The sequence below is a fragment of the Cebus imitator genome, unplaced genomic scaffold (assembly GCF_001604975.1).
Source record: "Cebus imitator isolate Cc_AM_T3 unplaced genomic scaffold, Cebus_imitator-1.0 Scaffold529, whole genome shotgun sequence".
Lineage (NCBI taxonomy): Eukaryota > Metazoa > Chordata > Mammalia > Primates > Cebidae > Cebus > Cebus imitator.
This window is the reverse complement of record NW_016107844.1, coordinates 326,814-339,026: the sequence shown is the minus strand read 5'-3', so window position 1 is coordinate 339,026 and position 12,213 is coordinate 326,814. Positions and strand designations below refer to the sequence as shown.

The 12,213-nt window shown below is 38.6% G+C and overlaps 1 protein-coding gene and 1 pseudogene across 7 annotated transcripts in view; one reads left to right on the top strand and one right to left on the bottom strand.

Moving 5' to 3' along the window:
- The window catches only part of ATP13A3 (ATPase 13A3), a 103,829-nt gene that overhangs the window by 17,402 nt on the left and 74,214 nt on the right, over positions 1–12,213 (top strand). The gene's annotated exons all lie outside the window — the stretch shown is intronic.
- Positions 10,589–12,213, bottom strand: part of LOC108293290 — a 4,032-nt pseudogene continuing 2,407 nt past the window's right edge. Inside the window, exon 2 of the transcript XR_005197723.1 lies at positions 10,589–12,184. The product of XR_005197723.1 is annotated as a DDB1- and CUL4-associated factor 8-like (transcript). The remainder of the gene's footprint in view (positions 12,185–12,213) is intronic.

Genomic DNA, 12,213 nt, shown 5'->3' with positions numbered 1-12,213 from the left:
TTTTTTTCCTAGAGAAAGAGTCTCGCTCTGTCACTCAGGCTGGAGTGTGGTGGCACGATCATGGCTCACTGCAGCCTCAGCTTCCTGGGCTCAGGCAACCCTCCTGCCGCAGCAACCAGGGTAGCTGGGACAATCGATGTGTGCCATCATGTCTGGTTAATTTTTAAAATTTTTTTGTAGAGGTGAGTATTTCAGTTTGTTGCCCAGGCTTGTCTCGGAACTCCTGGCCTCAAGCAATCCTCCTGCTTCAGCCTCCCAAAGTGTTGGAATTACAGACATGAGTCACCTTGCCCAGCCAAAACAATGTTCATTCTAATTAACCGCTTAAGTTTGGATAGCATTCTAGAAGCAAGGAAATTGTTAGATCCTTTTTTGAGATTTGTTGATTATCATATTTTAAGAGTATAAAAATAAGAGGTTCAGAATTCTGGCACATAATTTTAATTAAGATTTAGGCTTAAAAAAAATGAAAAAGTCCTGGGCTTATTTAATAGGAGAAAAGTAGTTATTTATAAGGTAGAAGAATATCCTGAAGTTTAATGAGTTATCACTAGTTAACTAGTGATTGTAAAAGTTAGGAGTTAAAACCATTTGTGTTAGTAGGTTGTGCACAGTGACTTGCTCACAGCTGTAATCCCAGTGCTTTGGGAGACTAAGGCAGGAGGATGGCTTGATGCCAGCCTGAGTGACAAAGTGAGACCTTGTCTTAAAACAGAACCCAAAATAATTTGTATTAATAAAGTTAAAAATAGAGGTAAAATGAGATGACATGAGTAAATAGTAATCGGAAAAAATGATTACTGTTAACGATAGTTTAAAAAATGACTATGATAATCAGTAAGAAGGGAGAAAACTGTCCAAATAAATGTCTGACACTGAGGAAAGTTGTTTTAGGATGGGGATTGCTAAAAAGTTTCCATAGAATGAGCCTCTAGAGGGAACTATGCCAATACCACGTCCGTTAACATCTTAGACCCACAGTGCCATATTGGAGCCTTTGCTAGAGTCTGAGATGGTGAAACGTTAACTTGAATAGTAAACTTCAAGACTGCAAAATTAATCTGTTAATCAGAATTTTGTCTTTTTTGTTGACTTTTGTTTGCCCAGGCTGGAGTGCGGTGGCGCGATCTCGACTCAAACTGCAACCTCCGCCTCCTAGGTTCAAGTGATTCTCCTGCCTCACTCAGCCTCCTGAGTAGCTGGGATTACAGGCATGCACTGCCATGCCTGGCTAATTTTGTATTTTTAGTAGAGACGGGGTTTCTCCATGTTGATCAGGTTGGTCTTGAACTCCTGACCTCAAGTGATTCACCCACCTCGGCCTCCCAAAGTGCTGGGATTGCAGGTGTGAGCCACCGTGCCTGGCCTCTTTTGTTGACTCTTACACTTACTCCCTGTGGATCTTGGTTTTAAATGATCAATTGACACTCAGAGACTAGTTAAGAAATTAAATTTCCAGAAAAAGTGAGTTAACTATGTAAAACAGAATTTCTTAATTACATGGTCTGGAAATTGCTGATGTCTATAGAGTCTCTCTCAAATTTTAAATAAAAATACTTTATTTAAACGTTGGGTGGTGAGGTGAAAGATGGTTCTAGCTCATGAGAGCAAGCTGGTTTGATTACTTAGGTTTTCTTCTTTTCTTCACAAAGGAGTTGAACACTGGAATAAAGACATGTGAAAATGGAAAATAATGCGGAGGGATCATAGATTATTTAGATTAGTTTCTTGTTACAGAAGAGGAAACTGAAGTAAGTGACAGCATCAAGGATCTGGGGTTAGAACCCGTGGCTTTCTCTTGCTGAGATATTCCTTTCAACCTTACTTTGATTTTGTACTCTGTAGTAACGGCACATCTCAAAACTCTTGCGTTTTTTTTTTTTCTAGTGAGAGCCAACTTTTAAGAGTTGCCTTTGCTTGCTCGACAAACTTCTTAAAACAAACTATTTTTACTTTGTTTAAAATGAGTCATGGAATTGTTCCCACATATGTATCTAAGGGTGGCTTCTTTACAGCATCACTATTGCTCTTTTTTTTTTTCATTTGTGAAATAGGATGAAATATATATTAGTTATTAATTTATTTTGATGTAAAAAGTGTTTTGGTTCCTGATTTTTTTCTGATTGATCTAAAGAGCTGAATAAAGTGAAATCACCTTTCATATGGGACCTTTGGGCCTAAATTCTCGGAAAAATCCTGTGTAGTCAAAATTACCCTTGGAAAAAGTCTTTTAAAAAGGTACCAGTTTGAAAACTTGTAGGAAACTGACATTCTGTTTTTCAATTCCAGAGGCCAGTTTTTCCTGTCGTTTTAGAGAGGTTACTTTTTTGGTGAGCTAGAATCCTACTCAGCTATGTGAGATGTGTTTTGACATGTGAGTGGGTCTTTAGATTGACCGAGGATAGCAGATTTATAGTCTTCATTTCATGCTCACTTTGGGACAGGGATGTAAAGAAAGGCATACTGTCGTCATTATTTAAATTATTGTTCTCTGTTTGCTTCTCCCCAGAGTATAAGTAGTTGAATTGGTTTAATTAAATGCATATATGATGTGACTACACAATGTGAATAGTGGAGAAAGAACTTAGGTATTTATGAACATCTGCTATCTCCCTAAGGTTATGCCACAAAAAGATCTAGCATAATTAAAAGGCTAGGTAATAAAGTTGAGAATATTAGAAGATTGTTGGTACTTGCTGTCATTCTGAGGGGAAACTCAACTGCTTTGGGTGTTTTTTGTTTTTTTAAAGAATAAGTGTATTCCTTACTACTAGCAAAATTGCATTGTTTTAAAAGAGCTATATAAATTATTAATGAATTCCATGAAATTTAAAGTATCTCAACTTAAATATTACTCTGGTGATAGCACAGTGAGAAAACATGAGTATGTAAAAACATGGTGGCTAAAAATTTAACAGTCATATGTCCTGGGAGAGGGCATGGTGTATTGGATTAAAATGTGGGCTTCAGAGCCATATGCAGGTGTTTTTGAATTACAGCTGTGTCACATACCAGTGTTATGGTCTGAGTTAAGTAAGCCACTGAACCTCTTTGAGATTTCTTTATTTGCCAGATAGAGGCGATGAAGGGTACCTTAGAGAATTGTAAGGATGAGTCTGAGTGAAGGGTAACTTATTATTTGTTAGCTTAGTAACATCGAAGATATTGAAAACAAGTCAGATGTGTGTGTGGAGGTGTGGTTAATAATTGCATTTTGTTATTTTGTTAACTGAAACAGCAGACAGTAATGTTATATTCAGACCTTTTAAGTTGAAAACACACCATGATTTTATATCTTTAGTAGCAACATCCTCAAAAGCTCACAACGTTAACCTCATATACATTGTATGTACATTTTAGTTTTTCTCTTTGTGTCTCTGGTGTGTTTGCAGTCTGCTTTCTTTCTCATCTTCTATGTTACTATTACCCAATGTTTCTATCCCTGGCCACATTGTAAAATTTAAAACTATCTGTAATTATGTTTATTTTGTAGTACTTTATATGCCTTATTTTCATTTAAAAATTCTGATTAGTCAAATATTTCTACCTTTTTTTTTTTTTTAAGAAGACTTTGAATTATATTTCAATTTTGTGACCTTTAAATTGATTTCTGTAAACGTGGAATTCTAACCACTGGTTCCATATAGACCAAAGATTTTTCATCCTTCTCTAGATCATGCCTTAGTTTCTTCAGCCATCAGTTTTTTAAGCTCATTTACAATTTTCATCTGTAGTTGCCTTGTTCCTCCTTTTTTAATGTTTATTTTTCTTATTTTCCTAAGCATAAAAGATAGAAACCTATTTAATGCTAATTATAATAAGTAAATTAGTATACTAAGTAAAATGTAAAGTACTATAGGCAAATGACTTAATTTTGTCTGTAGCACTTACTTATTTGAAAGACTAGACTAACCTAGCAAACTCTTAGTTGAAATATTTAATGGGCCTTTTTGTTATGAAAATGTATTTTTCATAATTGTCAGCATTGCCTTAAGAGTTAGTTGAAGAATAATTTTAAGCTAGCCCATGGTTTTCTGTTCAGTGTTCGGTGAAAAGAACAGAATAAACTCCTTAATTTAGTCAGATTCAGAAGCATCTTAAAGAGTACACCCCCAGTCCTTTCTCAACTCTGGTGCGGCCCATAGTGAATCACTGTTCTTCATTTTCCCTTAACGGTTGTGGCAATTATTAGTTACGCACTGTAGTGCGTGAGAGTTGTGATTTTATAGGTAGCAAGGAAGGGTGCTAGGTTAGGGCCTCTTGATTATAGACCTTAGGACTGCACTGGTACATCTAACTCTTTGAGAGTGTTTTCGTTCCTGTATGTGCCAAACACAGTGCTACATGCTGGGGATACGTCTATGAATGCATCCGAGTTTGGCTCTCTTACACATAAACAGTCCAGCCGGTAAACATTGTGCTGTTGAATTGCACAAGTCCAGAGGATACCATTCACGTTGTGTTCTTCAGGAATGTGGCTCCTTGGCCTGGCCTAGGATCTCTGTCAATTGATAAAAGTTCAGAATCTCCATCACCTACAAGATAATCTATATTGTTTTTCATGTCTAACAAGAGCCTTCACCATAATCCGATCCTGTTCTATCTTTCTAAACCTCCATTTGTAATTATTCCTCAAAGGCCATCACCCTGTGCACCAGCCAGTTTAAATAATTTGTGTTCCTGACATTTTTTAGGATCACTCACTGTAATGCTTCTGCATATGGTAGTTCCCCCGCTTGGGTTTCATCCCTCTATTTTTTCCCTAATATTTTCCCTCTTGCTGCTTGTTTGCTTGATCAGCTTTACATTCTTCAGGTCTTAGATCAAGGGATAGTTCTTTTCTGAAGTCCTTTCTCTTCTTGGCTTTCCTCTCTTTCTCCCTGCTACCATTGCTCACCATTTTGTTTGATGTTTGTTTAGCTTACTTATTTGTGTAGCTTACTAGATATGGTTCCTTGAGGTTACACGTTTAATCTTGTAATCTCCAGCATTTAGCCCACAAGTTGGCACATGGTAGGCAATACCATTCTAACAAATGACTTTTTATGAAATCAAAAGTGTCAATAAACCGGAATGATTATTACTAGAATGCTAATTTAATATTTACAGATTTATTTGAAATATTAGGATACTTGGCAACATTTTGGTTTTCTGATTTAATTTACCTTTTTCTAGTCAAGCAGTAGTTTGGGGTTAGATTTTGGGGAACTGCTTGGCTTAGAGTGAAGACACTGTTTTAAGTTTATTGGTGAACATGTTGGTGAGAACTTTCTGTCTAATGAAGAATTAACTGTAAGTGGTCTCAAACTAAAACAAATACAGAGGTATTCAAGCCAAGAAGAATGGATAGATGATCTGTAGGAGCAGGATTGTGGCGCCTGCTCCAGCTCTGTCTCTGCCAGTAGCACCCATTGAGCTAACCTGTAGGAATGGATGAAGTGAAGTGGGAACACATCTGGGAAGCTCAGCCAGGAAAAGACTCCTAGACTCTTCTGGGCCAGACTTTCTGTGTGATTGAGTGTCCACTCCCCATATCCTCTTCATACTTCTTTTAAGATTTTCTTAGAGATTCATCTTAGGTTAACAGCTATGAGAAGCTGTCACTAATTTATATGTTAACTTCTGAACAGAAGGACTCTTGGTTAAGAGGAAGAGGAAGCACTGATCTGAAGAACATAGTGCTGTGGTGGAGGTTGTGCAAAATTACGTGAGGTCACTAAGGGACCTGGGAAGACAGGATTTTGGGAAAGCCAGGAAAGGGGAATAGGGATGAGATGCGGGAGCATGTCTAAGACAAAATTACTTCGTTGTAAAATTTTGCCCAGAAAAAGAAGAGGGATTCCTCCCCCTCTTCACCCAGTCTTGCCCTGTCTCCTTTATTCAGCTGTACTGCTGGATGCTTGCGTGGTTCCCAGCCTTTGAGGTTTTTAGTCTGTCAGTTCAACATACTGTTGGACAAGTGCTCTGATACCTGCAGTTGGGAGAAGGGTGGGGGCAGTCCTCTGCTAGGAGGTGCAAGGGACAAACAAAGCTTAGTAGGCTGAGCTGGCCCTGGAAGAGCAAGTAGGAGCTCTTCAGCCAGACTAAGTTAGAGAAGGGCATTCTTGGCAGAAGGAATATTCTATATAAAGAAGTGGAGTCAGGAAGCAGTAGGGCTCTCTGAAGAACTGCAGATTGTGTTGTTCTAAATGAATGACTTGTAAGGTTTGTAAAGGGTGAAAGATAACCATTGATGAATGGCAGATGGTGTTGACAACTAGACAGGGCCAGAGTCTGTAGGATCTTACATGTCTTGCAATAAGTTTTGACTTTGACCTTGAAACCCAGTTGGGGCTCCCTTCCACCCCAGTTCCTCATGGCAGGGAAATACATAATGTTGTGCGTTGCAAGACTTCAAAACCTTGCTAGTGAGAGGCCTGTTTAATATTGTTTAACCTGTTCAACTTAATTTTTTTGAAAAAATAATTTACTTTGAAGGTACTCTTTTACCAGTTTGGGAATTGCTACTGCAGACAATAGGAAGCTACTGAAATTTTAGGCAGAGAGAGAAATGATTGTATCTGGTTGCATACAGACTTGAATGAGGGAGACTAGGGCTCAGGACCTAAATCAAGGCAAAGCCAGTGGAGATAGGCATGGTGAAGTGGATTCTAGATGGGTAGCAGTGATAAGATTAGTGGCCAGTTGGATATAGAAAGTGTGGGATAGGAAAAGTTGAAGGGTGATTTCTAAATTCCTGGCATGGCTTTTTAGGCAAATCTTACTCATTAAAGGAGTAGGGGGAATTAGTGGTGGCTGGGTGGGGGCACAGATTTTTTGGAAGAAAGATAAAATGAGCATATTGAAGTTTAGCTGTCTGCAAACATGTAGTTGAATCTGTGGGTCTGAAGCACATGAGAGATCAGTGCTGAAAATGTGACTTGGTAGTTGCCATCATAGATGGTCCAGTAGTGCCACCCTTGATGAGATTGTTACAAAGAGAAGAGCCCGAGGAATATTAATAATTAAGAAGTGGGCAGAGGAAATGGAGGCTTGGTAACTGGCTACCTGCCCAGCAACCCAGGCTAGTGTAATGTGAACTGCAGCTCAGGAGAGTTGTAGGAGGCAAAATGGGCATTTGTGGGCTATCTTAGGAACCTACACACTGTTTTCCTTATGAAAAATGTATTTCAAGTATGTTTGGAGCAAGAGCTGGTTTTTAAATAAATTTTGTCCCTGGAAAGATGTCATTCCTTCATTTGTTGACAAGGCTTTTTGATGTAAAGTCACCCCATGCTTGACTTTCTGGGGAAAATGAAAAATGCTATTCTTGGTTAAGTGGAAATTATTTTTTCCTGGTTTTGAAAGGCAGGAAAACCAGGAAAACTGGTAAGTAGAGTAGATAATGCCTGTAAAAGTGTTTTTTAAACTAAATATCGGTACAGATGTCAGTTACTATTGTGGTTCTTATAGCACCTAACTAAATACATTGATTGTGTTTTGTCTGTGTGCGTGTTTATTTTTTCTTTATTATTTTTTAATCTTGGATAGTGGCTTACAGGATGATCATAGGAGGTTTGAAAGTTAACATTTCTGTGAAGGTTGTACCATGAATAAGGCGATTACCTTCTTTTTTTTTTTTTTTTTTTTTTTTTTTTTTTTAATAAGATTAAATGCCAATTTATTTAGTTCCCAGACGAGGTTCCATGGTCCTGGGGGAAAGGGCCAGGGAAGTAGCCGGTGATTAACTTCTTTAGTAGCAACTTGTATGACTGTATTTTTGAAATATTTGTTGAATGTAGATGTCATGGGCTTTGTATTGTCCTTGCTGAGTCGGCATGGGTAGGTTTCAGATTATACAAAGGAGTAAAATAGAAAAACCCAAATTCATGTAACTTCAAGTTGACCCAAGTACCTATGAGTTACGGTTACTGATTTGCAAGATTGTACTTTTTGGTACAGAATACTTTCCTAGTGAGTTTGTGCTGCTTTGTGGTTAGTTTCAAATCATAATCTAGAAGAGTGAAATATGAATCATTCCATAGTGTAGATCATGAGTAAAACTAATTTTGCTCTGTTTCAAATTGTACAGTAATTCTGAAGCGAACCATACAGAAGTAATGAAAAAAATAATTTGTAGGTTTGCTATTAATAAGAAAAAACAAACATTTTTGAGGTTTACGTGTATCTCCTTAACATACCGAAGACTTGGAAGTATAACTTCTGGGAAATTCTCTTCCCTTCTTTTTTTGTTCTCTACTCTTCTCTAGTTCTGTACCACCTCCCCTTTTTCTCATCCTCCCTTTTCCTCTCCACTGCACTGCTCTGTTTCAGTATCTTTCTATGCAAAATGTTACTTTTTGTTTTATTATGCAACTACAGTGTAATCTTTTTGAATACTTCAATCTGTAATTTAAACTCATCATAGTCTTACCAGCAGCCATTACTTAGCTGAAATGGCCATAGTATGAGCAGTGAGTCCAATTTTAAGCATGTGCGTGCAGTGAGTACTGCATCACAGCAGTCACTTGCTGACAGCAACTGTAAGGCTTCATCTAAGCTACATTTTGATTTTAGCTGTGGTAAAAGGAGAATTCACGAATGTTTAAATTTCAGAGACCATCTTTAAATCGATGACTGAAATGTCAGTTGATAGCATTACAGTTTAAAATGAAGTCATTAATTTGCATGATAATGGAAGACATTCATTTACATATCACTCAGCGAAAACCTTTACCTTACCTCTAAACTTAAAAGTATAATTTTTAGTTTGGGGAAATTAGGCTCATTTATCCGTTTGGTTTGTTTATACAAGCTGTTATTGAAACTCTTGATTTGTCAATTCCTATTATATTGGATGCCCATGCCACACAATTTCTTTTTTGCTTATTTTAAAACACTCTTATTTTCAGCTTCTTGGGAGGCCAAGGTGGGAGGCTCCCTTGAGCCCAGTTGTTCGAGACCAGCCTGGGCAAGATGAAAAGACCTCATCTTTAAGTGGGGAATGGGAGAATTAGTCCGGTGTGGTGGCTCAGACCTGTAGTCCCTTCCTGCTCAAGGGAGCATCCTTTGAGCTCAGGAGTGGAGGTTGTGGTCAGCTGCGATGGTGCCACTGTCTTCCAGCTTGGGCGACAGAGTGAGACCCCATCTCTTAAACCCAAAAAAACTCTTTTATTCTAATGAGGTGTTTTTACTTTTAAATACCCACTATCACCCCCAAAGGAAACAAAGCACAAAACTTTTATACTCTACTTTGTAAGTCTAAAGATGCAGAGGAATTTGAAGAAACTCTTAATGGTAGCCTCTGCCTTGCAGTACCAGATGATGTTGTTTGGTGTGTATCTCATACCTTTCTCTTTGCTCTTTTAAAAACACGTATCCACAAGTTACTTGGTTGCTACAAAAATAGTGTATTCGACATATTCCCTTTTTCCTGTCTTTATGTATTCTGTAGATCTTGGTCTCTACACATAGCTTTAACTCATTCATCTATTCTTCTATTGATGGACATTCAGGTAGGTTCCAGGTTTTTTTTTTTCCCCCCTCTCTTGCAAACAGTGCTGTAGTATACATGTTTTGTACCTATGTTCTTATATATATATATAAAACATTTGTCATAGATTTAAAAAACAGGGATTGTTGGATCAAAGTGTATGTGTTTTAAATTTAAATATCTTCTGAGATCAGAAGAGATGGGCATGTTTAGGGTAGTGTGGCTGTAGATGAAATTTAAAAATCTTGTCAATTGATTTTTTAAACAGGTAGTACAGATTGACTCCTAAGACCAATATATAAGATTGTTCCTTGCCGTTTTTTTTTCTGCCAGTTTAATGGGCAAATAATGTCTTACCACATAATTTTATACTTTAAATACATACTCTTGTTCTCCAATAGGTTCATGTGCTGTTTGTTACTGTTATCTCCCCTGCTTCACAACTTTGTAAGATTCCTAAATTCTAGTTTCAGACTAGAATGTAAAGGGAGCATTACTATGCCTGCCTCTCTCCTCCCCACTATCATTTGTTTTGTGTTTTATTGCATATCTTAATTTTTTGTTGAGACACGTGAATGCAGGGCATCTTTTAAAAAGGCAGTTCCTCCTTTCCCTGTCACAATGTCCACTGGTACTAAAATATCTTACATAGTTTCTCATTAAAATTTCAACTTTCAGATTCAGGGAATAACTATGCAGGTTTGTTACATGGATCATATTGCGTGATGCTAAGGTTTAGGGTATGATTGATCCCATCAACCAGGTAGTGAGCATAGTACCCAATAGGGCCCCTCACCCCACTCCTTCCTTCCCTCGTCTAGTCGTCCCCAGTGTCCACTGCTCCCCATCTTTATGTCCATATATGTCCAGTGTTTAGCTCCCACTTATAAGTGAGAACATGTAGTATTTGGTTTTCTGTTTCTCCATTAATTTGAATGCTTAAGATAATGGCCACCAGCTGCATCCATGTTGCTGCAAAAGACATGATTTCATTACTTTTTATAGCTGCATAGTATTCCATAGTGTATATGTGCCACATTTTCTTTATGCAGTCCACCATTGATGGACACCTAGGTTGATTCCATGTCTTTGCCTCTGTGAATAGTGTTGTGATGAGCATTTGAGTACATGTGTCTTTTTTGTAGAATGATTTGTTTTCCTTTGGATATATACCTAGTAATGGGATTGCTGGGTCGAATAGTAGTTCTATTTTTAGTTCTTTGAGACCATTTCTCATCTTTAATCATTCTTGATCACTTCGGATAACTGTAACAGTTCTATTTATTAAGGCTTATTGTAACTCAGCCTTTTTTCCTTACTAATGTTGGAACGTCCCCTAGTGGTGAAAGAGTGTACCAGCAGGCCGTATACAAAGACCATGCTTGTGTAGGTCAAAACCTTTTTGGTTGATATTTATTGTCGGGATTATTCCACCTGCCTTATTTTAGTGGAGAAGTTCAGACCAGTGTGAAGGAACTTGCATCATAGTTCATGTTGAATTCATTGTTATTTAAGGAAAAGTTAAGGTTGACTGTCTTTTTTTTTTTTTGGCTATTGTGCAGCAACAAAACCTTTTTTTTTTTTTCCCTTTAAGTCCCTTTATTGCATTCATAGAGAATATATAGGTATTTAAACTTGGACAGTAATTTTGCCTTGATACATCCAAGTTTGACTTGCTTTCTAATATAGATAGAAAATTAGGCCTCTAACAGTGATAGGGACAGGGAGATTGCTGCCACCAAACCATGTTGTTTTTAAAAGATAACAGAAGAGGTAGCATCCTTCCTATCCCTCCTTCACTTCTGCCCCTCCTCCCACCTCTCCCCAGCCTCCCTCACCTGACCTATTTAAGGGGTGTTGGGATGAACAGAAGAGAGTGAAGGATATGTCATCAAGTGCAGAACACTGTGATATGTACAGAGAATGCATGAGGAGGAGGGGAAGTGAAGAGTGTGGGGTGGTTAGGGGCTTTAAGGACTTCCCAGAAAAACAGGATCCTGGGATGGGGTTGCTGAGGGGAGAAAAATACCCAACTGTCATAGACTTTTGAAAAACAAAGGAAGAATAGGTCAAAAACCTAAACCAAAGAGAGAGTGGCACTCTTACCTGCCACTCGCCCTTTGGTACTGAGTAGCTTCCCCCCGCCCTCTCTGCCCAAGAAACAAGGGAGATTAAAGAAAAAGAAACCCCATTCCGTATCCCAAACAAGTTAACAAAATAGCCTTCCCTCTCTCAAAAAGAGGCTTTGGGGAGAGGCCATTTCTGCTGAGGCCTATGCACCTCTCCATGGAGGCCCATTCCAGGGCTCCCCTCCCATTCCTAGGTACTCTGTGTTGGTTCACTCCTCTGGTTTGTCCTTTCTCCTGGGATGTCTTTCTTTTATCTAAAGCAAAAAGTCCAAAGTGTGTTTCTGCTGAATGTAGTGCCTGGGACAGGAAAGGGTTGCCCAGGCAGGATCAGGTTGGCAGCCCCAGCCCACCCCACCTAGGGATGAGGCTTCAAGATGGCATGCACTGCACTCGATTAGGGCCCTCCTCCTCCTCTGATGTGTCTGAGGAGCTGGGAGACTCATCAGAGTCCGCGTCTGTGGCCCCAACCCCAGGTTTTCACCAGCGCTGGTGATGGTGTCTCTGTCTCAGGTGAGGCATGAGGAAGCACAGCATGTACTATCAAATAGGTCAGTGTGGTACAAGCCGTCTTCACCCTGCCCCGCTTGTTCTTCTTTTTTTTTTTTTTTTTTT